We start from the raw sequence: 27,663 nt of genomic DNA, 5'->3' as shown, positions 1-27,663 counted from the left end.
CTAGGTGTGGGTCAAAAGGAGACACAGAGAAGCACAGAGAAGGAGCTCTGGCACCTGCTCCTCCGGGGTTAACAGTTCCAGTAGAGAAGCAGTGACTCTAGCAGTAGTTACACTACACTATTGAAAGTTCAGTAGCAAAAAATACGATCAACTCTGCTAATCACTAAGGAAGAGGTACCAACCAGCTCTACCTAAGATAAAATTGTCCGTTTCGATGAGGAGTCACAATTTCTGGTGGAAAGGCAATTGGAACATAAAGACTGTGAGGGGCAAAATAAAAAGAATAACTGAGAAACATGAATGAAGAGGTTCATGATGACATCAAAGAACAATAGAACTTTTTAACCAAAATGTGGTCTAAAAGCAGGAGGCTTAGACCAAAGTACCTATGAAGAAATAATTTTCATTTTAATATATATTTAATTATAAGGTATCATTCCAAACTCTGTTCCTCTGAGGTCAGCAAGCTTAGGTAGCTCATACTTAACCAAAGTCACTGGTTTTAGAGAATTTGGTAGTATAGGGTGGAAAGAGCTGTAAAAAGTACACTCTCAGGGCATATTGTTCAAAATTTTGCTGTGGTTCTCCACTGATGATGAGTTCAAAATCAAATGTGAATATTTTATTTTTTAATTTATTTTTTATTCTTAAAAGATTTTATTTATTTATTCATGAGAGACACAGAGAGAGAGGCTGAGACACAGGCAGGGGGAGAAGCAGGCTCCCTGTGGGGAATCTGATGTAGGACTCAGTCCCAGGACCTTGGGATCACACCCTGAGCCAAAGGTAGACACTTAACCACTGAGCCATTCAGGTATTCCAATGTGAATTTTTTAAAGTTAAACTGACTTTCAGTGCACTTTTATGGTATAAGCACCCTTTATCTTTGGCCTAATTTCCAAAGATTAACCAGAGATTAGATTGTGTTGTACAATTTTGATGTTTTTCATTTTCTGAAGGTTTCTATTTGTTAAATAGCTATAAAAAAAAGAGTACTCACTGCATATTTTTAAATTTCTAGTATTATACATATATAATACTGAATATATTTTTGGTTAAAATTGTATTTTAGTGTTATTCATATTTAATTATGCAAGTCTAGCTTGTTAACTGCTCTAGAACAATGCAGTGTATGACTATGCCACAAATTATTAATCCATTTTTCCTGAGGAAGGACATTGTTTTTTTTTCCAGTTGTTAGCTATGACAGATCATATTGCAGTGAATATTCTTATGTACACCTCCCTGTGTACCTATATGAAATGTTTTCGGAGATAGTAGTGTTAGCAATGGCTGGAGATTGCAATCCCTCTCATCCTTGTCTGAATCTCACCCTTAGAGATTCTTACTAATTTGCTCTGGGGCAGGGATTAGATACTAGTACTAAAGATAAAACAAACATAAAGCTCCTGAGGCAATTACCATGTAGAGTAATAATTGAAAATCTATTTGTAAGCCAAGAGTGTGGTTGCTTGGTCATAGAATTTGCATCTTTTCAAATTTGTTGTATTTGACAATTTGTTCTCCCTTTAACAATGTATTAGTGTGTTCTAGTTGAGCTACATCCTCACCAATACTTGTATTTGTCTCTATTTTTGCTTAGGTGTGAGTCTAATTCATTAAAATGGTATACCACATGGTTTTTAATTTTGTGTTTTCTAAATTATTACTGAGAGGAGTTTTATTTTATTATACAGTTAAGTTTCCACTACTGCAAACTTTCCATTTATTTGTTTTGCTCATTTTTCAGTTGGAGTTTTAATCTAATTACTTATTTGTATGAGTTTTTAATATCTTCCAAATATTGTTTTTATCAATTACACATATTACTGTGTAATTGATAAAAACATGTGTAATTTTACATGTGTAAAAATGTGTAATTTTATCAATTACACATATTACATATTACATATTACATATTGTCCTCAAGTATGTGACTTTTTTCACTTTGTTTATGGTAAATGTTTTTATACTAAATTTTTCTTTTACTAAAATATTTCATTTATGTAATTTTATTTATGATTTTCTTTATGGCTTGTGTTATTTGGGACTTATTTAGAAATTCTTCTCTATACTGAGATGATAAAATATATTCTCTTATATTTCTTCTAATAGCTTAAAATTTTAGCTTTTTGCATTTGGATTGTTAATCCACATGAATTTATACTGGTGTAGGTTATAAGAACATTATGGTGGCTAGAGTTTACATGGGGAACAGACAGTAGCAAGGTAGGCTGGCATCCAATGTACTAGTGATGTACGGACTATTGGAGGAAAAGCAGATTGCAAAATTGTGCTGTATGGGATTACTTAGCAAGGTGTGGAATATGTCTTAGTTTGCTATGTATACCATAACAAAATACAGCAGACTGGGTGGCTTAACCAGCACAAGTTATTTTCCCATAGTTCTGCAGGCTAGAAGTCCAAGATCCAGGTGTCAGCAGGTTTGGATTCTTCTGAGGCCTCTCTTGGGTTGCAGATGGCTGCATTCTTGCTGTGTCCTCACATGGTTCCACCTCTGTGTGCACACATTTAGTGTCTCTTTGTGCTTCTATAGTTCTTCTTCTAAGAATACCAGTCAAATTGGATTAGGCCCCACCCTAACAGCCTCATTTTAGCTTAATCAGCTCTTTGAGGGCCCTATCCCCAAATACAATAACATTCTGAGGTACTGGAGGATGGACTTCAACATAGAAACCTATGAGGGAGGGAGGCACATTTCTGTCCTTGACAAGTTACACTGAGTTTGCTTTATTCATGTAATTACTTCTTGGGCAACAGTCATGGTAGCTATATTCTCTCAGGGAGTGGAACCAGAAGCTTCCACATTTCTGAAGACTTAGATCTGGAGCTGACACAGTTCTACTTCTGCTTCATTCCATCGGTCAGTGTAAATAACTGGGCCAACACAAAGTCTAGCACAAAGGAAAGAGATTCCACCTAGAACAGAGAGAATTCTCTGGCCATGCTTGTAGACAGTCTAGTATAGAGACCCAAAATGTGGTCACAGAGGGAAGATGAGAACAATGAGAGAACTCAATCTCAGTTTCCAAGGAAGGACAGTGGTCTGAGAAGCAAACAATTCAAAGTTGAAAATACAGTAAAATGATGGAACAGGGTATGGAACACAGGCAACCTCTGGATTTAGTAGTCAGGAAGGATTTGAGATTTTTAGGACATGGAAGGTTAAGAATTTGCATTTCAGGATTTAAATGCAGTAGAAACAGAAGGAGAAAAACAATAGGCAAAGAGCTATAACTGCACACCATTAAGTAAATTGAAGGGAAAAAGAGAGGAAATAGAAGACAAAAGGAGACAAGGTTCTTGAGGTAGTGTGGAAATGAAAACAGAAGAGTGGGTAATTAGAGACAGCTCCACCTCAGGGGCACATACAAAACCTACTGGAAGACCCAGGACTTGCTTTTTATTCAGGTTATATCTGCTTACATCTCTTTCCTATGATGGTGTGACTATCCTATGAGATACAGGCTGGCCCTGTTTTAGAAATATTGAGGAGAAATTTCTTCACTGATGATTTCTTTCACTAAATAGCAGATAATTTGCAGAGAGAGCATCTGTTCTAGTGGTATCTTTTGGTTGAGCTACTTGCTTTCTCATGGGAACTCACCTCTCCAAACCTACTAGGAAAACCTATGGCAGGGATCAGGAAATTCATGTTCATGAGCCAAACAAGACCTGTTACCTGTTACTGTCGATAAAGTTTTATTGGAACATAGCTGCATTTGTTGGTTTATGTCTTGTCTGTGGCTTTTCTTCTGTATTGGAAGAGTAGACTCGTTGAAACAGAGATTGTATGAGTCGCAGTACCTGAAATATTTATTATCTGGCCCTTTTCAAAAAAGTTTTCCAAGCCCTGATCTATAATATTGAGAAAATTTTCCAAAGCTTTGTCATTAGGCAGGCAGCTAATACAGCTCAGGCTGATGGATTAGGAAAAAGCCTTGGCAATTGCCAAGCCACTGCTGAAGGTCATGAGGACTACATAGGGGAAGGGGCATTATTCAGAAAAGTCAGTCTCAGTGACAGTCTCCAGCTAGGTTGCTAGATTCACCACATAAAAATACAGGGCACCCTGTTACAGTTGAATATTAGATTAAAAAATGATTTTTAAGTATAAGAATGTCTCAGGCAATAGATAGGACATATTTGTACTAACAAAGCCTGGTTGTTTATCTGATACTAAGTGTTAACTGGGCGTCCTGTATATTCTTTTGGCCACTGCAGCCTAGGTCTCAAGGTGAAAGAGTAGTGCTTCTGAGTGGATTCCGAACACAGCCTAAGTTGAAATACTGGCTACATTTCTCCCTGTCTGAGTGACTCTTGATAGCACAGTTAGCCCTTTTTGCCTCAGTTTCTTCCTCTGTAATGAGAAAGTAATAATAGTTTCTATCTCCAAGGATTAAGTGAGCTCACATATTCCAAGCATTTAGAATAATACTCATCACAACATGGGTCATCTGTATGTGTTGACGCATATCAATCATGCAGCAAAATAAATCAGAATGAGAGAACTTTGAATCTCCCTGGATACAAATGCTGTGAAGAAATGCAGAAACAGAGGTGATGCTCAGAGAGACAGGTATGAAAGCAGAAAGTGATAGATTTCGTGGCGCCTGTGGAGAAGAAATTGGAGTGGACAGTGTGTCCCTGAAGGGTGCACTTCTAAAAACCATGCAGCTGATTGAGATGCAGGGTCCCCTATTTCTAAAGTGTCCTGGGATCCCTGATCGACATTATCACTTCAAATCATGAAGCAGAAGTCATATAGTTGTTGTCTAACAAGAAACTGGGTAGAACACTTTTTATTAGTCAAAAACAAAAAAACAAAACAAAACAAAAAACACGTTAGGCAGCATGATTTTCTCATATTGGAATGATCCCAACTATTTACCAGAAGAAACTATTTCTTAAATTCCTTGAAAAAGGTTGTGTTCTAGAAAGGCAAAAAGACTCATGGTTATATTCCTGAGTCAAATTGTATCAGCTAGTGAGTTCTTATAATTGCAAAAATTTGCTTCTATCTTATACTTACCACTGATTCGTCATAATGCCTTTAAATCTAGGGCATGATGTGATAACTCAGAAAGTGACAGCAACATGGAAACTAAAGGTTAAAGGTACATCTGCCCCAAAGAGTGAAATTCATTTTGAAACATGAGGAGATTTTTATATTGGTTATAGTTGTGATAGACAAAAGCATGTTTTAAAACTTTGGGCTTGCCCTGTCAGGATGCACTAAAGGTCTAAATGAAAAGGTGTTTTGGGGACACCTCGGTGGCTCAGTGGTTGAGCGTCTCAACACTCAACGCTGCCTTCAGCTCAGGACATGATCCCGGGATCTGGGATCCAGTTCCACATCGGGCTCCCTGCAGGGACCCTGCTTCTCTCTCAGCCTATGTCTATGCCTCTTTGTCTGTGTCTTATGAATAAATAAATAAGATCTTAAAAAAAAAAAAAAAAGGAAAAGAAAAGGTATTTCTAAGTACAGCTTTTTTTTTTTTTTTTTTTTTTTTTTTTTTCTGGGACTCTTTCTACAGTCCCTTGGAAGCCAAGGATTGCATTCAAAATCATTATCAAAAATTACTAGTTTCCTTATTTTTTAGTTCTCTACCTTTAACCTCCATTTATCTTTTTTTTTATATATATATATATATATATTCATGTGAGACACAGAGAGAAAGAAAGAGACATAGGCAGAGGGAGAAGCAAGCTCTGTGCGGGGAGCCTGATACAGGACTCGATCCCAGAATCCCAGGATCACGACCTGAGCCAAAGGCAGATGCTCAATCACTGAGCCAACAAGGCACCACCACCCCACCCCTTGCCCTGCATGCATTCATCTTTCTAATGATATGTTATTCCTATAAATAGAGCTCATTGTACAATGTTGTCTGTACCATGCTATCTCTATTTTGATCTTAAATAGTGTTATCTAGTGACCAGGTGCTGGGAATAGAGGCACCAGCTTTCTCTTGGTATAGATTTCTTGTACTTAGGCCAATATAAGACTTTTATTTGTGCCTTCACAATAACAAATGAATTTATGGAAATGCTGGGTAGTCGAGCTGTGGGCACACTGAATGAATGGTCCAAGAATAATGCAGCACACTCTAAATCACAAAGCATTTTAGAAATGATGATGAGGGAAAATATTTTACAGCTATTTTCAGGATTCATTAAGGATTTTAAGTGATCAGGAGTTTAGATTTATGTGGCACTGAGTCAGTACCAATAAACTGTCCATCCATCCATCCATCCATCCATCCATCCATCCATATTAGGAAGAGAAATGCCAGGGGAGAAATAAAGTAAATGAATAAATACGAAAAATATTGTAGGGAATGCAGAATCGTGCAAAGATGTAATATGTCTCTAAGCCAACACATTTCGGTTTGATACATGATCCTTTTATTTTACAGTTTTAAAATGCATCTCACAGCCAAAACCATTCTTTACTTTTCTCCTTGGGGAAATATGCAAAGACATGCAGTTCCATACAGGTCTGCCCCACTGGAAGGTTTTTATTTCAATGCTATCAACTTCTATTCTCTCCAATCATTTTTCTTTTATTCTCAGTATCCATTGTTTCCAGTAATTCACTTGAACGATCTGAGCACCGCTGAGAGCAGCTGGGAGAAATCTCTCTGCCTGCCTACTTAGTTGAGAATGGCTTTTTGTGACAGAGGTTCTTTCTGAGTGTGTAGACAATTAATAAATAAATAGACTGAAATTAAATTATCATTATCTCCCACAATCACACTGATAAGAAAATACAGTTTTATTTTTTGCTGTACAGAGATGGCTTTAAATTGTATCTACCAACCTTGATCCCCAGGACTGTGTGTGATAATGATGTTTATTCTTTTCCAATGTGATGGAGCAGAGGAGTCATCAGGCCAGGCACTCATCTCTCCATACTCAGCCCACCTTCTCCTCAGCTGGCTATCCTGTGGTGACCTCATTTTAAATTTCTTTGTCAGTGTTTTTTCTGCATAAAGTAATATAGTAAATATAATATGTGTGGTAAGTTCATAGGGAGAAAACCCCTGCCAAGTTGTACAGTTCATTTGATTTTCTAAGCAGTCACACCCGAAATCTACTAATGACATCTCTCCAATTGCTATTGTCATCATCATGATAATTAGTATTATAATCCTCATCATTATCACTGATGATAGTATTTTACTGCTTTTAAAGCACTAACTATATGGTATCACGGCCATAGATTGACTTAATCCACTTATCCTAAATAAGTCAAATCTATTTTTTTAATTAATAAAGGTGATCAGATCAGTCTGATTGTTCATAAACAGACAGCCTGATGCCCTGCCATTTTCTTGCTCCTGGAATACTGTTCAAGTGCTTTCAGCTGAGCAATGTCTAAATAACTGTGAAACTTAGTGATCTAGCATCATTTTTCCCTCATTATGGGAAGAAATTTACATATGTATCTTATAACTGCAGCATTGAAAATTATGGGATTTGCATGAGGTGAATGATGCAAAGGGTAGTATTAAAAGAAGAGAATTTACTGCCTCCCCTTTATTTTATAGAGTCCCTTTTAAAGAGAATTGGAAAAGAAAGCAATTAAGCCAGTGGTTTCTTTGTGGGAAAAAAAATGATGAATTCCTAACAAGGGTGAGGAGAGAACAGAAAACTCTAGATGCAGCTGAAGTATGGGAGAGGAAGAGGAGGTTTTAAAGTTTTCCACTTTTTAAACATTTTATTAATGGGATCTTATTTTTACCATTTTCTTGAGTACAATTTCAAGAAAAGATTCAACTAATTTAACTGACTTTTAATTATTTTTAGGAAAGAGACTGAGGTTTCTTGGGATATAATTGGCCCTAAAGTTATAGAAACAAGGTCTAACGTGTTTACAAATCTTTTGTAATATTATTATGACTGCTATTAATAATCACAGCAACTTTCTTTTTATCTAAAATTTGGCTCAAAGTTAGCATGCCTTTTGTCTTCATAGAAAGTCCTATAGTTAGTATGACTCCATTTCACCAGTGCCCTTAGTCAGACTGTGGTATATCCATTAACTGTTTTAGTCACTTGCATCAATAATTACTGAATCAAAAGCACTGATGTCATTCCTGGTATAACTGTCTTTTTCTTTTTTTAAGTGTTTTTGTAACTATAACGTGCCATACTGCAGGATAGCTTCTTTTTTCAACATTAATTCATTTGTGTAACTGGCTCTCTTAGAAACATTGTCTACAGGGGTCTGTTTTAGAGGGTATATAACATGCAGCTCAAAGTGGTGAACACAGTGTGCCACAGAAATAACACCATACTGATTTGTTCATAAAACCAGAACTCATAGAAGCCTCTTTTACATAGTTGTCCTTAGTGTAACAGGCTGGGCTAACTTAAAAAAAAATATTATCTTAATTAGTTCAACAACTCTGCAAGGTTGCTATAATTATCATCATTATATTGATGAACAAATTGAGACACAAGGAGGTTAAATATCTCACATAAAACAAATCCCACTTCTACTCCTAGAAATATGTACTTTTTCCCTCTCCTACTAAAAATAACTAAAAACTCTGGATATTATATATAAAACAATGTAAAAAGACTGTAATGTAAAGTAGAAAAGAAAACAAAACACTCAACTTTGAAATTCAAGGTACGCCATGGTGGGAAGTGTCCCAAGTTTTTGTTGGCTGCTACATCTCAGATAGGAGTGAAGATATAGGTAACTGGTAAATGCCAACAAGTACAGACAAAAATGGCCCAAATGAAAACCCATGCTTTCAAGTCAGAGGACCAAGAAAGGGGCAGCCTGCAAATCAGAAACATTTTAGGTAATAGCTACTCTATTACATTCTAACACCACAGGGAAAACAAAATGAAACAAACAGAAAACAGGGCCCCTTCTCCACCCATATTAGCAAAGGCCAAGTCCAAAAGCCTTAGACCAAAGTCTAAAGCCTAGACTTTAACCCTTGCCCCACTGTAACAGGGTCTTTCTACTACCCCACCAAAGTAGTGTCAGAGAATGCTGAGTGGTGAAATACTTTCATCCCCATATGGTGGTAAGAATGAGATCGCCTTCTCTTTTACAAAAGGGATGGTGTAAGAGAAGGCCCAGTGGAAAGTCAGGATTTACGACCACACTGCAATAACAAGGCCATTAAGTGGCCCCTGTGGCATCAGTGAAGGCCACATGGGGAGCAGTGATGAGGCATTTCTACCTGTTCCAACCAGGGAGGTTCAGTGGATGCCTTGTGGGGAGCTGGAATTCTCCTGCCCACCCAGTAGTAATGAGGAATCCTCCCTCTGAGTGTCAATAGAAACCAAATGGGAAATCTGGACTTCTACTCCACTGGTTAGTAATGAAGTGGTACCTGATGTATCCTACCATGATTTCTTCAAAGTTTCATCTTAAGCATTTTTTTTTTGGCTTTTAAATTTAGGAATGCAGTATGTTATGTACCATATAGTTTAAGCAATGCTCTCTAAATCAGAGGATGGTTATCCTGGGATATGTACAAAATGATTTTTTGGGATGTCAAATTAAAATGTTAGAACTTTTGATAATATTTGGTTATCCCATCCTTTTAAATATCTGTTTATATTTAAATAACATTATTTAAAATAGTACATGCCTATCATTAATATATAAAAACACATATTCTAAGGATATATGCTCAGGTTTTTGTTTGTTTTACTGACTGGATACATCATGTTTAGACACAGATTTTAAACAACTAATATTTAAGACCCTTTCTTACCTGGGGATTGAGCCCTATAAAAATGGGTTGGTGCTTTAGGAGAGGTACTCAGAAGAGTGGTCAAAAGGAAGATTTGGAAAGTTCAGGAGATAAAAATGTTTTTGGTGTTTGACTACTATGACTAGATACAGGACATACCTAAGTAATCAAATACTTTCTCCTATTTAATGCCATAGTTCCAGCAATGACTTTAAAATGTAATTATTTTAAACCCTCAGGGAGAAAACAATGCAAGCATGTTGAGATTTTGCCTATCTGAGATCAAGTAGGTGGGCTGAGGTGATGCAGAGCAGGATATGGATAGGGTTTGCAACAGCCTCTAAACCTGACATCTAACAGGATAGGATATAGGCTCTAACAGTGCTTCTAAAACTCTGGCAGTTTGATTGATTCAATCAATATATAATGTCTCTAAGCCTCAAGGGGATCACACTTGAATGAAATTTAATCAGTGATATTAACTCATCTAAGAAAGGAATGGTTGTGATGGAGAAAAGTGGAAAGCCTAGAAAATTGAGATTCAGAAAGAGGTCTGCCTGATTTTTCAGTGAGTACTGCTCCATTAAGGAAGACTTGGATTTTGGAGATAAAAACACACTTGTTAATTTAGCTTTGTTAGAAACTAAATGTATGAAATACTACCACTACCACCATCCTGCTGCCTTGGATCTCCCATTTCATACTTACCAAGCAACTTTCTGCTGAAAAAGTATGGGTTCTTAGAAATCTCTCCAAAACAGCTCAAAGTGGTTGATCATTACTGCGTGTCAGACACCGTTCTGGGTGCTTTACATGTATTAGTTCATTTAAATTTTAAATAAGCACTCTAGAGTTGAAGCTCTTGTCAGTCCCTTTGTAAAAATGAAAGAACGTGATTCCACTAAGACTGAGAAACGTGCTCAATGCCAAACTGTCAGTAAGTGGCAAAGCTGGGATTTATATAGGGGCAGTCACAGCTTAAACTCTGGTTGAATCTGGAACAATGGATAATTTGGAAAGGAATGTAGTTACTTAATCACTTGTATAGTGTGACTAAAGGTTTAAATTAATGAATCGTCATTGAGGTGTTGTACTGATCAGTCTTGCGTAGTCAGTTAGCAGGACTTCATCACGGAGAGACTGCACTCTTTAGTTTACTAAGGACTTCTGGTTTTTGGACCTGAAAACGTGGGGGTTGACTGAACTGAACTGAACTATAGGGACTACAAGGGTATTACCATTACGAGCCCCTCCTGAATAAAATCACCACTAGGATAATTTCATCAACAATCCAGCCTCTGCTCTAGGGAGCTTCATTAGAAATGCTGATGCAAATATGTCCTATAAATGGGGTTTCTGACGTGTGTCTATTTTTTTATTTCTCAAAATGCCTATCCTAGTACCTTACAGAGAGAATGCCCAGTAAGAACTGTTGATACATTGATTATTGATTGTCAGTGCTGAAAGTAGTCTCACCTTCTAGATAGTGCCTGTGACAAAAGATGTGGTAAAATGGAAAAGTTTGTGTAAGTTTTAAAAGTCTAGCCCGTGTCCTGTGATACATTAACAGTGGCTATTTATTTAAAGCTTTTAGTTGTATAAAACTGTGCTGTAGCTTACATGAAATTAGTGGAATTTCTTCTGTTTCCAAATAGACACTATAGTGCTGTAGCACTGTTTTACTCTAAATTTCAGAATTCCCTATCTCAGCAAGAACCAGAATGTGTTAAAATATTAAAGACATTCTTTATTTCTTCCAAAATAAAGCTAAAATGATCAAAAATTAAAAAAAAATAAAACATGGGTGGAGTTGGAGGATAGACAAAATTGACAAAGGAGAGTGGAAATGGAATTATAGAATGAATTAGGTCATAGGAATGGGAAAGTACAGCTTATGGAATAGGGTCAAAGATATTGTACTAGTGATGTAATGGGACGTAGGGCAGTTAGAGTTGGGGTGAGCACAGCATAAGGTATAGAGGAGTTGAATTACTATGTTGTACATCTGACACTAATGTAATATGTGTGTCAATATACTCAAATAAAAAATAAAGTAAAAAAATAAATGGGGTTTCTGTAGCAGATAATTTAGGATTATCTGATGTCATTACAGTTATCTTTTATGTAAACTCATGTCTCCTCATTCATTCTGACTTCTGCCTCAATCTTATTTACTGTCTCTGAGAAATTAAGGTTATCTCGTAAATAGATCCAGTTCTTTATGTGGAGTAATGTTGTAAAGAACAATTGTAAGGTTTTTATTTTATTTTGTCCACTTGTAGCTCCAAAACATATTTTTAAAAGTGAAGTTGATTATTTGGTAAACTCCCAGTTGTGTTGGGCCAGTTCTTCTTTCTGGGAAATAACTCCTGAGAGTTGGCTTGTGTCAATTCTTACAGGCAAGAACATCTGTTAAACTATTTTCTTCTTGGCATTTACAAAAATAGCTTTCAAGTTGTTGTTATGGTAGTTTTAAAAGTAGTGTATTTTCTTTTTATTCTCTTCTTTCTCCAAAAACCTGTCTCAGGTGATCCTGGCACCATGGGCTATGGCAGTGGGATTTCTTGTTTTTGTTTTTGTTCTTTTTTGTGGCTCCTCAGCTTCCTTCTGGCTGGGATGACCTTCTGGAGGTCTGGAGTGATCCATAAGTACATCAGTTAAAACAATAAAATCTAAATAATCAGGATTAGGATGCCTGGGTGACTCAGTGGTTGAGCACCTGCCCAGGATGTAATCCTGGAGTCTGGGGATCGAATCCCATATTGATCGCTCTGCATGGACCCAGCTTCTCTTTTTGCCTATGTCTCTGCCTCTCTGTCTCTCTGTGTCTCTCATAAATAAATAAATAAATAAATAAATAAATAAATAAATAATCTTTAAATAATCAGGATTGAAACCTCACTTCCATCTAGTCCTCTAATTGCTTCCTATTTCCCATTACCTAGAAAATTCTCACATTGAACATATAGCTCAGTCCAACAAGCTTTCCTTGATACTTTCTCTTCTACATATTTTTAATCATTTCTTTTCTGACTACACTAATAATTGACCTGTGCCTGCCTTATACTGCCTTCTCAGTCAGACCAAGCAAGCTGCTTTCCTATTTCTATCTCTGCTAATTGCTTTTGGGCACCAAAGTGACTGCTTTTCCGTCTGTTGTATTATTAAAGAATTAATTTCCCACTGGCTTCCTGTGCCCAACACAGTTAACTCACTGGGATTTTTTTTTTTAAAGAAGGAAGGGTAGAAAAATAAAATAATAAATTAATCTTTTTAATTCTAAAAAGGGGGGTAAAGGAATGAAGATGAAAGGAAGGGAGGGAAGAGGAAATCAATCGATATCAGAAATTCAGCTGCTTTCCAACTATTTCTATCTTGTACTCACTTAAGCAGCACATATGCTAAAATTGGAATGATACAGAGATTAACATGTCCCCTGCACAAAGATGACATACAAATCTGTGAAGCGTTCCAAATGTTTCTATCTCTTCTCTACATAATATAGTGTAAAGTCATTTACTATTACCTACCAAGAAGAATAGAAATGATTAAATGAATAATACCTTGTTTAGTTTCCTAATTGATTTTTATTGATGGATACTTGTAAGACCTAATATGTTGATTACAAGTATATATTAGCTGAAGAAGTATTGACCATATCTGCATCAACACTATTAAGAGATAAAATATAGAGACTGAAATATTTGCATGGAGACAATAGGAGCTCAGATTAGTGGTAGCATCTTAGTTAGAATAAACGGCAAGCCTCAATGTTAAAAGGTTACCTGATCTTAATTTACGAAGTTGCTATTTGGTTCCTTTTGTTAGGTCATGATTTTATATAAAATGCAGAAATAAAGGTAGAGGAATATGGTTGTATAGTATCACCTTCTTCTTCAAAAGCTAAATGCAATTTTAGGATAATAAAAACATCATCTTCATACTTTGAGTAGGTAGGATGACAATGAATAGAATGACTTTTCTTTTTCTAGAAATGAGTAAATTAAAATGGGAATACTATGTGGGTTCTCAAAGTCTGAATACCACTATTAGAAATTTCTCTTATTTTAATTTTTTAAAAAGATTTTATTTATTTATTTATTCATTTGAGAATAAAATTCATTTGAGAGAGAGACAGAGAAGAGAAGCAGGCTCCCTGCGGGGAGCCCAATGCAGGGCTCCATCCCAGGTCCCAGGGATCATGACCTGAGCCAAAGGCAGATGCTCAACTACTGAGTCACCCAAGTGTCCTGAAATCTTCTTTAAAATGTAATTCTCATTATTAAGAATTGCCATAATTTGAAAGCTCAAATGGGGTAAAAATAGTATTTTTGGTCAGAGGAAATTTATTAAGGTATATATGATGGCAAGTGCATAGGAGACAAGTTTATAGGAACTGAGTAAATTAAAGGTAAGGATGCTGAAGGATTTTCTACATTTACACTTCAGCTCTGGAATCCAGTGGAACTTTTCTTCAAAGTTTGCTCCCTTCCTTGTATCCTGTTGGCTCCCAGGGATTTCTAAAGTGGTATTAAGCCCATGTCTACCTTCTTAGAGCAGCAAACTCATCCAGAGAATGACACTTTCCCTTTTTTAAGCGCAAAAATCCTTATTTATTTTAGATGTAGCTGTTAAGGGCTACTGGTCCCATTGGAAATTTTCTGATAATTTATGTGGAGCCTATTTCATAGAGATCTATGCTATTTTATAAGGAACAGATTGTTAACACAAATGATTCACTATGTAATGCTGAAATGTCAGACATCTGTAGCAGTTTGATGGGGAAAACCTTAGGGATATGAGAGCTTTTTGGTATTTCAACTCAAATAAATAACCTCATTGGATTTATTATGCATGCTTCCTAGACTGTGACCAACTGAAATTGTGTACTGGTTCTAGAAAGTGATCTGTGCTGAATCATGTTCAGGAGTCTGACAGATTATTATATTAATAATTCCAACTGAATCATGCCTCCTATTAGCTCTGTCCCTATATAGTCCTTTTCTCAATCACTCTGGGTTCAGACATAGGACATGACTGGGTCAATGGGTCATCAGTAGATATAAACACAGGTAGGAAATTGTGCTTACACATTGTGATTTCTCTTTTGAAGCCAAAAATACCCATGATAACTCACTTTATAAGCCAGGTAGAGGAAAACCAAGGCACTCTGATCAACAGCACTAGCTAACCGCCAGCATGTGACCAAATGGGGTCAACCAGCCTCCAGCTGACTTGCCAACCTATTGCATCTGCACAAATGAGTCAAGTAAACAGCATGAAGCAAAGACAATCTCCTCCAGTTGGATTTTGCCAAATTGCCAGTCCAAACAACTGCAAACAGATAAATGATTCTTGCTTGAAATCCAGTAAGCTATGGAGTGATTTGTTTTTCAGCTCTAGATGACCAGTCAGTGTCTGCTTGCAAGTACACTTGTGATTTACCCCAAACTGGGTAACTTCCTGTTGTTATCCACAGAATGATGTTAGGTAAATTACATTCTCTGAGAATCTATTGGATAATAAAAAAATAGAAATCATGTTAGTATCTTTCTATATATATATATATATATATATATATATATATATATATATATATATATAATCTTTTAATTATAGAGGTTATTTAGTTTGTTCCTTTTCCAGCCACAGAGACAGGTATTTTTGGGGTTAAATGACTTGCTCAAAGTCACAGAAATTATTAGAAGGCAGAAATTGAATTAGCTTTCTTTTATACAAGTGATAAATACTTTAACCTTAAATGATATGGGATAAGAGGAGGATAATTTGCATTAAAAAAAGCAAAACCAAAATACCCAGGGTTAAGCCTGACAACAAAGGAACAACACTAATAATAGGATTTATTGGAGAATGTAAAAGAAGACTGGAAAAAGTAGACAGGCCTGTCAGTTTTCTGGCAAGACATGTTATTGTTCAGATGCCAATTATGTCCAAACTCATACATTGAATTTCAACCAACACTCTACATTTTTGTTGTTGTTGCTAAAACCTGAAGAGTTGATCCTGCAGCTCAACTGAAAGAAAAAAAATGAATGAAAATGGCCAAGAACTGTGGTTAGAAATTAGAACAAGAAATTTGTGAAAAAGATAAAAACATTGAAAAAATAAACTGTGAAGCTATTGTAATTGAAATAGTATGGTCACTTTTAGATATAAATAGTATCCTCACTTTTAGATCACATTGTTGTTTTCTATCTCATTGAGGAGAAATAGAAGCAAGTAGAAAAGAATTTCCATATGTTCTTTCTACTCCATTTGTCAACCTATTTACATCTGGATCTAGATTCTTTGTCTTTTCTCCTGTCACCATGGATGAACAGTTCATGTTTGTATCCAAAAACCCATCTTTTTCTTTTCTAGTGCATCCAACCCCCTTTTGCCTGTTATATTTTGCTTTAACAATGATCTTTTCTCTTGCAGCATCATTTTTTCTTGCTCCACTGGATTAGCTACCAGTATATAGTAGTGCTGTTATTTTTCTTAGTTTAAAAAGGGGGGGGGGGTATGTTTCCCTTGACACCTTATTCTCCTCTAGTTTCTACTCTATTTTTCTTTCAGCAAAAACACCTCTTAAATGTCTGTAATCACTCATATCATGTTTCTTCTCTTTCTCTCCAGAATCATTGCAGTCTTTGGTATGTATCACTTTATAAAAATAGCTCTTGTCAAACACATGAAGGGCTTCTCTGTTGGGAAAGATGATGTTCATTCTAGGGCTTCAATTTACTCAATGTATCAGCAATCTTTAACACAGATGATATCCTTACCTTGTTGAAACACTTCATCTGGATTTTAGGAAACCATGTTATCTTTATAACCTGCATCCTGCCAATCTCATAGCTTTAAATAATATCTATGTATTTGTGAATTTCAGAGCATATTTTTCCCACCTAGATACCTCATTCAAACTTGAAACTCACTCATCCATCCGTTTGATATGCTCCTTTGGATGTCTGATAGACATCTAGACTTAACAGCTCAAACCTAAACTCTTGAACCTTGACCCCCAAAACCTACTCCTCTCATAGCCCTCTCCATCTGAACAAAGGGCAATTGCATTCTTTTAATTGCATAGACCCAACATTATGGTGATATCTTCCATTGCCTTTATCTCTGATAGCTACAAATGCAGTTAAGTCAAGTTTGCAAATGCTTATAAAAGTTCCTCCATCATGATCACCCTCATTCAAATCATCATTATTTCTCTTCTGGATGATTGCAATAACCTCTTGTATTTTTTCTGAAGCTTTCCACACAGACAAACTATACCCCAACTAAATTAAAATATCCACACTAAAGGGGTCATCTTATAATCAGTACAGCTTAAGCCCTTTTTCTTGAGGAAGTAACAGATGTCGGTTCAGATTCACATTCCACTATTTACAATATGACTGTGGGTACATCATGGACATTTTAAGTCATTGCTCTTTCTTTTATGAAATACATATGTCATTTGCTCTCTGTACCCCATGAGATTTTGAGGGGATTAAACAAATATAAAAACACATCTGTGAAATTTATAAAGTGCTGCCCAAAAAAACATGATAAAATAAAAAAGGTAGTATAATTATTGTAACAACTGGGAATACCAGTGTACAGTGTACAGTATTTTGATTGTCATAAAATATTAATAATTTCAGATTAATAGAAAACCATAATATAATAACCATTTCATAGACTCTACTGCACAAATGAATGGAGAAGGGGACAGGAGGATAGCCCAGCCACTTGAGATGGACTTGTAAAGATTTATTGAGCCCAGGGAACAATCTGCAGTCTAGTAAATTGGCATTTGAGGGGTGTCACAGTTAATAATGTGCTGCACTTTACAATGCACAGATGTCCAAAAGCTATTACAATCTAAGCATTGCACTAAAATTGTATGAAAGTAATAGCATGGCTACTATGAGAAGGGTACTCAGAAAAGAGCTTTTTAAAAAACCTATTTAGTACAATCACAGCTGCCTTTTCATCCAATAAAAAACACAGCTCAAGAAAAAACTCGAGAAATTAAATTCTTTGCTCTCAATTCAGCCACTACTTCTTTAAGTAATAACTGCAGGATAAAATAATTGTATATCAGAAAAGGTGTCTGAAATTTTAGGATTGTTAGATTCAACCCATGTACAAGGGATTGCTGAAAACTGTCATTGGATCTGGAAGATACAGAGCCTCCTCATATCAGGCTACTTTTTGAATGAATTAAATGAGTGCTTTCCAGGAAGAATGTTGGCATGAAATATTTTTTGGGCTATATGGTTTGGAATATTCTTTAGTCTATAGCAAAGGTGTTGGAAATTTGCTGCTTCCTTTCTATCGACTGTGTCCTTGTGTCAGTTCTAGAGTGAAATTTCCCTTATGTTCAATTGAATTATTAAGTTAAAACTTACCACAAACCGGTTTAGTTCTGAACACAGAGGAAATAATAAAGCTGTTTTTTCTGTGCTACAGTCTTAAATCCAGCATTATACTTTCTATTTTATGAAAAAGATATTTTATGGGTTTAAAAATGTTACTCAGATCCTGAGTTAGATCATTTCCTTTAAGGGCAGGAGTTAAGGGAGCCAACGTACATTGATGATTATAAATGGGTATCATAATCATAATTGTCATTCTTATAAACCATTTTAGTTTTTTTTTTCCAATTTCCCTCTCTGTTAGGAATTATGCTAGGTATTACAGACACGAGGATGAGCAGGAAAGATATGGTCCTTGATATGTTTATTTTGTATAATGTTCACATATATGACCTCTTAGTTTCTAACATCTGCAGACTCTATTTGCCTCCACTACTTCCTTTGGATCCTCTTCTTTCTTCACACGTACTTCATGCTCTGTTTGAATTCTATTTCAGCTCACTCTCTTTAATGTGGGGATTTAGTCTAAAGGGGATTTTCGGGCTGTCAGCTTCGAAAGCTCGCAGCATCCTGATGGCTCCAACCCCTTTAGACATTTCACTGGACCCCAGGCAATTACTCCTTAACAGGAGTTTGGTCCTCACACCAACTTGTCCTTTCCTTGGGGTATTACTGGCTGTTGGCCGTCCTCTTGCTCCCACCTCACTTCCCTTTGCTTCCTCCTGCATAGCTGCTGACACTACATGGGTCTTTTAGGTGTCTCGGTTTGTCCATTCCTGCTCATATTTGGGGTTAGGGGATTACAGACACATTTTCACATCTTCTCATTTGATGTTACCTGTGGGTTTGGGTTTTCTCTTCTAGTTGTTCTTTCTCTTATTTATGGGGGGAATAGGGAGATTCAAAAACTCTGCCACCATTGCCATCTTCCCAGGATTCAAAACATGCATTTTTGAACTTGTCTGGACAAGTAGAGAATCTCTGGGGATAGAATAAAGCTAAGATTTACACACATGCCAGGAGTTATAACAGCACAGCTGGTCTGCACACAGGACTAGAAACTGTGAATTAGGCAGTTGTTCATCAATATCAAAATGTTTTTATTCTTGGAAAGCTTTCTCTCAGGCTGTTAAATCTATACTCACTAGCATTCTATGAATATGTATATATACATATAGACTGCAGACCAAAAAAATGCACACATAATATTTTGGAACTGGGAACCAAAAAAGGATGCTACATTACCACCTGTGTCTAATTAAATATTTGTGGTAATTTAGTGTAATTAAAAATTAAACAACCATTTGGTACAGAGTAATATATCATATTTCCTACATCAGTTGTGTGATTCAATATGCTCTGTGGTTGATTGTTTTAACTTGGACTTGGTGTTAATAGCTTTTACTATTGTTTGTTCTAGTTTGTTGAATTTTACTTTTAATATGCCCTCTGCTTGCCTCTCCTTCCTCCACCTGTCATCCAGTTAATTCTTCCTTATTGTGAGATCTTAGTTTGAATGTCATTTCCTCAAAGAGCCTTTTCTGACCACGCCACACCCCAACACCAGTTACAATCTGTTTCTCCTTTTCTTCTCTGTGATAATAATTAGTTTTTCTGAAGTATTGATGCTTGAATAGACAGCAAAACCGTCTCCTTATGACTTGCATATTTTTTTAACTGTATGATTTTGAAGAATAAGGTAAAGTCAGAATCTTTTCTTAAGGTTTAAAGAGTCACATAACACAGAACTTCTCCCTTTTCTTTAATGTCTGATGCTCTGTGCTATATGACTTAACTGATGAGTTTGTTGCTGGAGTAGGAATCATGGTCCCTAGCTTTTCTTGTAAGAGCCCAGCCAGAACAATGTCATGTAACTTTTGGTGTTGTTGTTGTTGTTTTATTTTGTGTGCACAACTGCTCTTCTATCATACTAGATAACTCTCCCTCCGAATAGTTGTATAACTTGACCACTCTGTGCTTAGGGTTGGACAACTAAACCAAGTTGACCCAATCAGAATTTCCATGCAGGTATGTAAAATCGGGATTAAGAATAGCTGCTTTTTTCAACAGAGGCTCTATAAATCCTAGAGATCCTGTCAGCCATGTCCTACCATGTGGACTTGTAATAAGGAAAAGTGGCATTCTACGGGCTAGAATAATGATGCAGTCTGGGGGAGATGGGAAATGAGGACTTTTGTGTTGGCATTTGTGGCTCTGGCTAGAGTTTATTCCTGACTCTACACTAAATCTACATCTTATTTGGTTTCTATAAGAAATTTTTGTGTTCTTTTTTTTTTTTAAAGAAATTTTTGTGTTTTCTGCTGGAACTTAATAAAAAAATACGTATTATTTAGCTACTGAATGAGCACATGACACAACATGTAAGACTTATAAATTCATATAGCTTTCAGTTGAGGAAGTAAGCAGTGGCTGTTACAAGAAAAGTTTCATTCTCCATACAGCACTTGATTATGTTAAATTGGGCATGCCTAACTATGCAGAATTTGTTGTTCACTTGACAATTAGTACTGGAAGTGGACTTGAGATTCATCTAAGCCATTTAACCGTGGCTTCAGCATCTTCCAGATGCGTCATCCTTCTTAAATAGAGTTCAGTGAACATCCTCAGTAACAGCTACAGAGCTCATATGATGCAGTGGCATTAATAAAACCTAGACCGTCTGTGGCCCATCTTTAAATAATTAATGCTGCTGTTTAACTTCCTCCTGGCCTATCATGGCACCACTAAGGGATGGGAGTATGAAGAAAACACTTGGTCTAAATATCAAAACATTATCTCTGCCTCTGGCATAGAAACCATCTGGGGCAGGAGATAAACCTGACTATATGCATCTTCAAGGAGCTCTTTTGCTCTCGCTGTTATCACAGAAACACCCTGTGGATATTTTCTCAACCCAAAGCCACGGATAGAATGTTCGAGCCTAGCTCTATAATTGATTCTCTGATCCAGTAAGTCCACAGATTGTTTTTCATACCACATACCTGAAACATGCTGAATCTGACTGAGTCAAAGACAGGAAAATGTGTTAAATCATAGTGTATGAAACTAAGGAATAACTTTCTTTAATGGCCAGCTCGAGGTAGTATCAGAGTGAGAGACAAACAGAAAGCTTAGGGCCTTGGAAGGTAGTAGCTGCTCGGGTAAGTCAGCCAGACCAACAAGATGGTAACTGATTTTCTTCTCCGACTACCAAAAATATTGAGGGAGGGGTGCCAAATGAACAGATATTTTCAATGCAACTTGCACATTTCTACTGATCCAGAACAAATTTGAGCTTCCCAAGACTGATCCATTACTTTTAATTTGAATTGTTTGACAATATAAGCAATGCCTTCTTTTATTCTTTTTACATGTTCTTGCTGCTATGACCTCAATAAAATAAAAGAAGGAAATGAAACGGAAATTAGGAAAATACTTAGACTTATAAGCACATTGGTAAATTAATTGCTAACTAATTAATATTTATATAGGGAGCATGCCATAATAATCTACATCAGAGCATTTGAAATAAGTTACTAGAAAATTCCAAATTAACCTTTTCCAACAATTCCTGATATTTCATGTATTTGTTTGTATGTGCATATGTGTGAACAGTCAAATGTCTTTGTACTATTATTTTACTGTTTCTATTCATTTTCATATTTTATGTTATATGCCTTCCTTGTTATGTTTAGAGTTACTAAGCATGAAACCTACATGGTTAAAACTGGAATTGCTATGAGTTTTCAAGTGTTGTCCCTAACTGCTATTACCATGGCTAATGACACCATAGAAATGATGATAATCATACAAAAAAAAGAACAAATTGGATATATTAAACAGAATAGGGTAGATTAAAACAGGACTAACAAGCCTCATGTGGAAAGTCTATATTTAAGAAATATCCTTTTTTCTTGGAATGAGATTTTCCTTCCTCTCCCTTCTCTTCTCCATATTCACTCAGTGCTTATATACCATGGCATTCAGATTGTTGGAGCATAGGGAAACTTTGTCATAATGAAATGTCATTTCTTCCTAAAAGTCTTGCACATTTAAATCTGTGGAAGTAATGAAGTTGATATCATCAAAATATCCCCCAACTCTGTAAAATTAAATGTTTTTATTGATTTCTGCAAATCTATGCCAAAGTCAGCATTTTATCATAATTTCTTATAGATTTTTTTCTATCTGTGGAAATCCATTAACTCCAAGTCTAAGATTTATTTATTTATTTATTTATTTATTTATTTATTTATTTATTTATTTTACTTTGCTGAAATCTGTATTATAACATTAGGTTTCTTTCCAGGCACTAATTGTAGCTCTTTTAAGTACTTTGTTACTCTTCTTTTAAAAAAGATTTTATTTATTCATTTTATAGAGAATGAAAAAGAGCAGAAGCAGGGGGAGAGGCAGAGGGGGAGGGAGAAGCAGGCTCCCCACTGAGCAGGGAGCACAAAGCAGGGTTCAGTCCCAGGACCCTGAGATCATGACTTGAGCTGAAGGCAGATGCTTACTGACTGAACCACCCAGGGTGCCCCTTTTGTTACTGTTTTTGACTTAAGTGCCAGTTGTTAGGGCTAGTACCATGGCAGTATAGAAAATATCTTTCAGGATCCCTGTTTAGTGTAGGAGAGAGAGGTCAACACTGTAACTGTGCCGTATCAGATGCAGTGGGCAGTTGCATATCAGATCTGTTTCACCAGCTCTGACACCCAGGAACCATGAGAGAGTGAGTCTCCTGAGTTTCTGTTTATCTATCTAGAAAATAAATATCCAGGAAAACTATCATTCAAAGAATGTAAAGGGAAAATAGAATAATTTATACAAAGGAGATTTATAAACTGTTTAAAACTAAGCAAAAGTCAGAGGCTGTCAACTTTCCTGTAAATCTGCTAAATGTTTTCATTTCTTTGGCATACATAGGTAGAGCAGAGCCCAGCTCATCCCAGGATGTTCTCAAGCTCCATTTGAGAAACTTGGTCTCAGATTTTTGGAAAACTAGAAGTAGTAACATGGTTTACTGAGTGTCTTTGGGTACCTAAGGAAAAAAAAAAAGAGTGTAGAAGAGTGAGCCTTAGATATAACAAATCCTTTACATTACTTTTGTTCTTATAACTAATGAATTTGGAGTTACTGGAGTTATGTAGAGACAATTTAATTTTTTGATTAAAGATAAAATATAAGAAAACAGCATTTCTTGTGGAAAAGGGGAGATAAGAAAAAGTCATGTACTTTCCCTTTTTAACATTCAGGCCTCTGAATTTCACAAGAAATTCTGGGATTGAAACAAACATGTGGATACCACAGCACTTAAATATATGCAAGTAAAATTGTCAAATTTAATCACAGCCACTTACACTGCCCATTCATATGTGGAATTTCATTATTCATATTTATGCATTAAGTATTTTGATGAGACACTGCTGATCCTATGGACTGTATATGTGAAATGTGAAAGAAAAAGAGAAAACTTGATATTATCCTAGAGACACATTATTTGATTAGCCAAATTATTGACATAAAATAACAGTTTTTTTTTTTTTGTTGTTGTTGTTGCTTATACTGGTAATTTCCTTCTAGATTTCTAAATTATATTGCTTGTTTTTCTCCTTTGAACTCAGTTGCTTTGGGATGACCTTCAAGCTTTGGGACCAACCATCATTAAATGAAAGGATTAACTTTTGAATGTTAAGAGTGAAGATGGCCATGAAAATAGACTAATTAAAGGTTGAATATGGCATATTATACTACAGAACCTTAAATAGAATTTATTAACTAATAATTCAGTTCTAAGTGCTGCCTTTAGCTCATCACCTCTTTTAGGGCACTATGGGAAGGGGCTGTGGCAGGAGCCATAAGTCATGTACAATTTCTTGTGGCTGCTCTGTTACACACTGTATGATGATCATGTTTGAATCTGCTCCCCTCTCTTAAGACTGGCATCTCTCTGACATCTTGAGGTGAGACCAGAAAAGCACAGTTCAGGATAAGAAAGGGCCCAGACCTTTCTGGGCCTTTCTGGCCCTGTCTTTACAGAGAGTAGCTTATTCTACTTCTTTTGCCTTAAGAATTCACTTTTAATTCTTGCCATATGATGGTATTCAAAGTACTAGCAGAGGATTTTCTATCAGAAATGTTCTCTTGGCAAATGTGAAGTTGAATCAAACTGATGGTATTTACTTGGAAACCCCTCTTGATGCCAGCAGCTTCTAATCTATAAGAAGGGACTGTGACAAACTCAATCTCATACACTCTAATATTTAAATTTAGTTCAGTATAAACCCTGCAAGCGATTATTAGACATGTCTCAACTGACAGACACAAAGCAGGACTTGTAGACAGTGCTGAGAAATAAAAAGCAGTTTCCTCCAGCACAGGATAACAAGGCAGCAACTTTGGCTTTGTAAACACTACTGGAAAAGACAAGCCCATTACATCACAGAATTCACAGATTTTTTTGTGGAGTATAGACTTCCTTCAATAGAGGATGTACTGACTATTATAGAAAATGCATTGAGACACAGGAAGAGTTTAAAATGGAAGATTCCGTGAATGCTTTTATGTTTGTGTGATATGACCATCTGGTAAAGGAAGTAAATAGAATAATGCAGACTCGCGTGTAAATTTGTTAGACTCGGAGTCTCCTTGCTCTCCAAAAGTCCATTTTTCCTACTTCCATGTTAAGTGCAGGTAAGTACAGATATAATCTTAAAGTGAGTTCTAAATGACCTATTCTTAAACTCAATACTTTGACTATGTTTTTGTGCATGGAATTTATCTATGGAAATGAGCTTTTGTTATTTCTCATTTGCCAGTGATCATGTTGCAATCCTAGCCTGGTTTCTCATGCACATCTATGGCCTATGTTAGTTTATGCTTTCCATTTACTGTTTTCCATTCTGACCATGAGAGCACAATCAGATTCATAAGCATTGGTGAGATAGCAACATTTCTACCTAGCTCCAAATCAGAGGAATATCAGAGTCCATAGAGCTATCAAATTAAACTTCAGATTTTCTGTTTCTGAATCATCTTTGGTGGCACTCAGGAGATCTTTCCTTAGAATTACATGTTGCTAGTTTCTTAGGTAGCATCTTTAATTTAAATTTTTTAAAAATTTCTTTTTAATTTTTGGCCTTCATTTTTGGGGACAGGAAAAAACCACCACCTACAAAACCAAAAACTGCTTTCGCCTTCCTAACCACTCAAGTAAATCATAAGAAAACATAACCTAAGGCTGATCTAAAAGTCAGTTTCTGACCTTAGGTCAAAAGAGAGTCTGTGTTTATGACCCAAATCCAACCATTGAATGAATCTACATATGTATACTACAGAACTAAGCAGAAATCACTCTTTCATAGCCAGGACAGCAGAAGCAGTTAATGTCCTTCCAAGTACAAGGAAGAAACTATCTTCATTCATTCTCCTGCTCCCACCTGATTTGAAAGAGTGAATTACTAACTGCTCAGGTTATATGGGAGTACCTATGCATTATATATATTTTTGTAAGAAAAATAACTGTACAAAATAGTCAAGAAAATCTAGTGCATGGTTTACATTCCGGATGCCTAATGCTAGCAGAAGCTTTCACTTTTGCATGCCACTTTTCAGGACTGTCTACAAGCATACGTAATTTTTTTAAAAAAGATTTTATTTATTTATTCATGAGAGACACAGAGAGGGAGAGAGAGAGAGAGAGAGGCAGAGACACAGGCAGAGGGAGAAGCAGGCTCCATGCAGGGAACCTGACCTGGGACTCGATTCTAGGTCTCCAGGATCAGGCCCTGGGCTGAAGGCGAGGCTAAACTGCTGAGCCACCCGGGCTGCCCACATACATAATTTTTAAGGAACACATATTTATTTTTACACAATTTGATGTTTTGCTTTTTATTTTCAGCTTCACCTAATGTTATACACATTTTCTTGATTGGTATCTGCATTTCATACTATTTTTATGGCAGCATAATTGACCACTATATTCATAAGTACGTAAATCATTTCTGACTGATACAACCTTAAGACTGAATCTAGCTTCCTATTATAGGTTATGCCACAATAAAGATATATACCTGCATATAGGATACTTTCAGTATATTAGTTTTTAAATAGTAACAGGATCACATCCTGTTACTCTGCATGTTGGTGGGGCGTCTCTGGTGTTCTGGCTATCTATTCCTGTGTTATAAACCACTCTCCACTTAGTGACATAAGGCCACAGCAGTTTTATTAGAATTGGTAGTCAGAAATTTGGACAGGACACTCTGGAGATAGAATGATGCATAGGGCCTCTGCTGGGAAGACTGAAATGGCTGGGGGTAACTTGAATGACTAAAGACCAGAATCATCTGGATGTTTCTTTACTCCCATATCTGTCTGCTGGCCTAGGCTGTCTCAAAGCCTGGGCTCAACTACAACTGGTATACACACAGGCTTTCCATGTGACTTGGACTTTTTACAGTATGTTATCTGGGTTCTGAAGGAGACCATCCTCTTAGGGAACAAGTGGCACAGTGTTCCAAATGTGCAAGCAAACCAAAATGGTGCATGGAGGACTCAATCATGGAGAGCTTTGGAGGGAACAGTCTCCTTTGGACATAATGTTAGAAGTCACTGAAGTTGCTTCAATTCCATTTTATTGGTTGCAAGTGAGTTGGTAGAGCCAACTGAGATTCAAGGAAATTAGACTTCCTCTCTGAATGGGAGAATGGTAAGGTCACATTACAGAAGAACAAATGGGATAGAAGATATTTTTGTACCATCTGGGCCACGCAAGAGTTTCTACAGTAGTATTTCTGTGGGGAAAAAATTTTAGGTGTATATATTGTGTGGTTGAACTGTGGAAATGAAACTCCATTTGGATCAGAGGATTTCTACAAACCACTTTCCCAACACAGAGAGATACATGGCTTTAATTCTACTTAGTAAACCACTAACAGGATGTGAATTCCTTCAGTCTTAGTTGCTCAGACCTCAAAAAAAAAAAAAAAAAAAAAACTTTTCAGCTGGGCCATAGTGTTTCTGATTCACCTCCTTGTTTTGACTTCGAGCCAGATCTCTTCTCAATGTTCAGTTCCTTTTTTCCAATTATAAAAGTAAATATGCCCTGAGACATATGCTTATCATCTCCTCTTTCTACCTGAAAGCTGATGGCTAGGATTATGCAAAGTACCTGATTTAGTTGATTAAGTAAGTAATCCACTCAGTTTTTCATTCTTGCATGAATGCACAGAGACATACATTTATTCCTTTAACAAATGTTTATTGAGTAGTTTTTTGCTAAGTCAAGTACATTATGAATAAAGGTATGATCCCCACTCTCACAAAGCTTAATAGATTTTAGGGCAGAATAAGAAGACTTATTAAAAATGCATATCACAGTATATGTACAATAGCATATTGTGATAAGTGCAGTGAAAGATAAGTGATGAGAATGGTGTGTGAAGCATAAGGAACTGAGCTGGTAAAGAGTAGAAGTAAAACATTTGAAACCGGAGACAGCATCTAAAAAGGAAATTTCTAGTTGAAGAATGGAA

The 27,663-nt window shown here is 36.3% G+C and overlaps 1 non-coding gene across 1 annotated transcript; it reads left to right on the top strand.

Moving 5' to 3' along the window:
* The first annotated feature begins 13,126 nt into the window (after nucleotides 1–13,126).
* LOC119867695 lies at nucleotides 13,127–13,230 on the top strand. Its single transcript, XR_005369856.1, has one exon. It is a non-coding gene; the product is annotated as a U6 spliceosomal RNA (small nuclear RNA).
* The last annotated feature ends 14,433 nt before the right edge of the window (nucleotides 13,231–27,663 follow it).

This window comes from Canis lupus, chromosome 14 (assembly GCF_011100685.1).
Source record: "Canis lupus familiaris isolate Mischka breed German Shepherd chromosome 14, alternate assembly UU_Cfam_GSD_1.0, whole genome shotgun sequence".
Lineage (NCBI taxonomy): Eukaryota > Metazoa > Chordata > Mammalia > Carnivora > Canidae > Canis > Canis lupus.
Note: the sequence above shows the minus strand (reverse complement) of the source record. Positions and strands in the feature narration are given on the sequence as shown.